Source organism: Vicugna pacos, chromosome 25 (assembly GCF_048564905.1).
Source record: "Vicugna pacos chromosome 25, VicPac4, whole genome shotgun sequence".
In the NCBI taxonomy this organism is placed as follows: Eukaryota; Metazoa; Chordata; class Mammalia; order Artiodactyla; family Camelidae; genus Vicugna; species Vicugna pacos.
Genome location: NC_133011.1, coordinates 29,237,947 through 29,242,600, shown reverse-complemented (window position 1 = coordinate 29,242,600; position 4,654 = coordinate 29,237,947). Strand labels below are relative to the sequence as shown.

The following is a 4,654-nucleotide window of genomic DNA, read 5'->3' as shown; positions in this document are numbered from 1 at the left end:
CGTATATGGTAAACGAAAGCATCCCTGCTCTGGTTAAAAAGAGGAGAGCCTTCCTCTTTCTCGGCTCCCTCCCACATCTAAGGCAACCTCTGGATCACTGCTGGCTGTGGAAATTAGGCTGACCTAGAAACCCTGAGACCGGATGTTAGTCATTCTTCTGCTGCTCTGAGCACCTTGCATGTGATGGGTATTCATTAAGTTCATTAATCCCTGAGGAAGGGGCCCTAGAAACAGTACGGAAAGACGATTTAACTGTAAGCCCCCGAGATGAGTGCAATAGTAATCAAATCACAAAAGTAAAAAAGAGTAGAGAATGTTTTTTTATAGACGATTTTATAAAAGTGACTCTGTTCCTTACAATGGTGGGAAGCCTTCCTTGCAGAGCCGACAGCCGTGTAGGAGTCTTCCGAGAGAAGGAAGTGAAGGCAGAAGCCCGGGCAGAGGGAGCTACGTGGGAGAAGGCCCAGAGGTAAAAAGTCATTAGCTGCAGGTCGCAGCAAGTGATGAAGCTGAAAATGTAGGTTGGAACCAAATTGCTCCAAGCTGGGCAAAGGATCCGGGGTGTGGACAAAGCAAGATGAATGTAGAATTTCCCGGATGTTAGCATTCTGAGGCCAGACGGTGGGATGGCATGCCTCTCTGAAGTGGCGGAGAGGCGCCTGCAACAGGAGGTTGTCGAGATGAAGGGCAGGCGAGGTGGCTGTTCTCTTCCCCTTCACTGACCGCACTGCTTCGGGCTCTGGATGCCTCCCTCGGTCTGCTGAGATGACAGGCTCCTCCAGTCCTTCAGGCAGGAACTGCTGGCAGATTTGATCCCAAAGGGCGAGTTGTTGTTGGGACTAAGGACGACAAAGACACTCCTGTCACTGTGCCCAGAAGGGAAGTCTCACTTCTCACACCAAGATTGCTTCTGCCCTTCTGTCTCTCCCAGACACTCCCTCCGCAGTAGGAAACCCTACCCGCCCCTGCCCCCTAGTCATTTGACTAGAAGGGGAGCCTGTCATTTGCATGTAGCTTGCCTTGTAGGTTACAGGGCCAGAGTTGACTTCTCACAGCATGATTTACGTGGCAGGCCCTTCTGTGAAGTCACAGGGACTGTGCTGTGTCCAGAACAAAGATTTGTAGCCTGAGGTACTGGGATGGCTTAAAGCTGGCTTATTCTAGAGAGATCTTTGTTCTCTACATACAGGTCCACATGGTTGTGATCCTAGGGAGGTCCGCTGACCTCTCATGGTCACTATTCATTTCTGGAGACACTTCGTGTTCCAGGAGCTAAGCCACACATATGCTCTAAACATTTACTGGAAGAATAACAGACCAAGTGACAATGAATGAATGAGTGAATGAATGAATGAATGTTGTCATAAAAAAGAATATGGACCTTGGAGTCAAAACTAGGTTCAAATTCCAGCTGTGTCACTTATATGGGTCACCTGTAAGGTCACAAGACTTTCTGTCTTTCAGACGGTCTATACCCTTATCTGTAAAATGAGGCTCTTACTTTTCCGAAGAGCAGAGGAAACCGGACACAGACGTGCCCTTTGCATGATGCTCAGTGCTTGCTGGCCTCTCCAAAACAGCAGGTTTCCTGCAGACCAGTGGTTTTCAACCTTGGCTTCACAGTAGTGTCATCTCGAAAGCTTTTAAACTTACTGACACATGGATCCCACCCTAGACCAAGTGATTCAGAATAACTGAGGACAGAGCTGTGGCATTTGTGCTTTTTATCAGCGCCCCCATGGAGGTTTGGCTGCGTAAGATGGTTGAGCATTATTCTTATGGAAAAGTGAATGGCAAACGTGTCTGCACATTAGACTCACCTCTGAAGCTTTTAGAAAATACTAATGCCTGGGACCTGCCTCCCAGGAAGTCTACTGTAATTGCTTTGGAGCTGGGGTGGGGGGGAGGGTGGGTCTCAGTATCAGGTTTATGTAATAGCTCCCTGATGAATCTAATATACAGCCAGGATTGGAAAAAATATAATATACGACCTTCCTACCCATCTATCCACTTACTCCACTAACTCATTTTTGTGATGATAAATTAGGAAGACTATTTGCAAATCAGAAGTGATTGCTTTTTCATTTAAGCTCTCACCACACTATCCTCCCATTGAGTTCATTCACATATTTTACAGTTGGTTGTTTAGAAATCTAACTCCTATTAAAAGTGTGAGCACCTTGCGGAGAGGGTATGAGCTGTGTCCTTCAAGGGTCTGGCGCAGTACCTGGATGAGTAGGTGTGTGTGCTTATCTGTGGGAGAGCTGAGCTATGAACAGGCTTGTCAAAATGCTCCTGTCCGTCTTGTCCATCTGTGCAAATGGAGCTGTGGAAATCTGAGCCTCTGCTAGGATCTATCTTCTAATAAGATCGATGCATCGGTTAGAAACACCCGATTATTTATATATGGCACATGACAAATTTTTATTTTTCCTTAAGCTAAATGGGTCAGATGATATTTGTACACTGTGTGTGTGTAAATATATATATTTTTATCTATATATATTTTTATCTATATCTATATAGATATATATCTATATATCTAATATAGATAAAAATATATAATCACATCTGGGAGTAGAGTTGACTTAACATACACCTTTATTCAGAGACTCAAATGATGTCTCCCATGACCCACTTCCTCTTTCTTCCATTGTTGGAATTATTATCAGACAAGTACTCCTTCCTCATTGTAGCAAGGTGGTTGCTCAGGAACCAGATTTTAGGTTCTCTCAGGTTCAAGTTCAGCAGAATGAGCTAGACTCTCTAAGAAGTCTAAGCAAAAGTCTGATCATAACACTTTGGCTCTGATTGGATCAGGTCGCCATCCTTGAATCCATCTTTAGGGCCAGGGAAAGGAAACGTGATTGGCATGGCTGATGGGGTTCCTCGCCTAAGATACATGGCCTGAGACTGATGGCGCGTGGCTTCCCAGAGAACAACCAGAAGACGGTCATCTGAAGACACAATTGGATGCTGGGCCGCAGAATAACAGATATTCACAGATACTCAGAATCTGTTTAGTCAATTTATCTAAATACAAGTTTTAAATAGGAAATTTAATAATTTTTTTATCAGAAAGTACAAGGTGCTTTATCATGTGCATAAGTATTCTCATTCATATTTTACATCCTAATCATAAAGAAAATTCATTACAAAAATTACTCACCTGTACACATGGTACATTTCAAAACACTGTGCCAGTGTGAGATACTGCTGTTGCTGTTGACGGAGAACAATATTATTTCCAGATCCTTCCTGATCACTGCCTGGCTTTGAGGGAAGCCAGAGACGCCGTGTGGTTCTAATTTCCACACAGCAAATATGCAAGAGAGAAATCCATCCACCCATCCAACAAACATTAAGGACTACCCTTTTAACAAAAATTACGTGTTTCAAGTACTCAGCTTCCTGAGACAAATAAGATAAAGCTCCTTCCTTCCGAAAGCTCCGAGTCTCAAAGGGACAGACATTCGTGAACTACCTATCACAGAGCAAGACAAATGCTTTGCTCGAGGGATGAACGAAACACTGTGAGAGCACAGAGCAAGCGGAGGACTCAGCAAAGACAGCAGTGAAACCTGCACTTACAGGTGTAGATGTCACTTTCTGGAGTTTCTTAAAACCTCCCCAGTCTGTGGCTTCCTTTCATAGGAGGAGAGCTATAGCCCTCTCTTACTCTACTTGTTATGTCTTGTCTTTGCAAAGCCTAACAACCTACGTGGAGTAGCACGAAGCTTGCACTCTTAAAAAAAAAAAAAAGAAAAGAACAGACAGCCAGCAAACAAGAAATCTATGCCTCTGACAGATCTCTGGCCAACTCATGTAACAAATGTTTTCCAGGGGTGCAACTGGGTATGTGCAATAAAATGTAAGAGGGGTGGGGCATCTGTTGGTACCTTGCCTCACTGGATGATTTTAGAGGACAGGAAAGATGGATTCCTCCGATTCCAACATCAACTCTCTACCTTTTCCTTAATGCTTTGACATTCAGAGATAGGCCTTTAGGCTGCTCTGTCGGTCATTTCCCCCTACTGTGGCCTCACAAGGGGACTGCTCAGATGTGAGTTTGGAAAGAAAAAAAGTATTTTTATTCTACTCACTTAGCATTTATTGAGGGCCTTCTGTGTGATGAATCTTTGCTAGTATTTGGAGATGTCGAGATGAACAGGATACAGGTGCATTCTCCGGACTTCTCGGTCTAATGGGAAAATGGTAGTAACCAGTCACACTGCAGGATGTAACGGGCAAGAGGTGACGTAGCAGCATTTCATTCACGGTGGGGCTAGCCCACTGGAAGCCGTGGGGTGACCCAGGTGTCTGCCAGTGCTGGCATCTCTCTAGAATTTTGCTGTAGTTGAGCTTAAACTGGGAACCCAGTCCAGTTGCAGTGTTTTATATGGTCCCGGCATTTTTTCTAGAGAAGTGATCTTGGGATTTTTACATGCTTTATTCAGGGAAATGCATCTCTCAGAAATAATCCTGACAATGGCACCCTGGTGGAGTTGGGTAAAACTGAAGATGAGCACATTGGAAGTTTCGACTAATGAGGGTAAGATTCAGAAGATATTCGAAATCAACACTGAAGAACTTCAAAATATATCTGAGAACCAGTCTTATTAATTTTAAAAGTCTTCCCTTCCAAGTGGAATTT

The 4,654-nt window shown here is 44.1% G+C and overlaps 1 long non-coding RNA gene across 1 annotated transcript; it reads right to left on the bottom strand.

Moving 5' to 3' along the window:
* Positions 1-348: 348 nt before the first annotated feature.
* Positions 349-4,193, bottom strand: LOC116285392 (uncharacterized). The gene is made up of 3 exons (XR_012064024.1): positions 4,104-4,193; positions 3,170-3,222; positions 349-839 (listed from the first exon to the last, which is right to left on the bottom strand). It is a non-coding gene; the product is annotated as an uncharacterized lncRNA (long non-coding RNA).
* Positions 4,194-4,654: the final 461 nt, after the last annotated feature.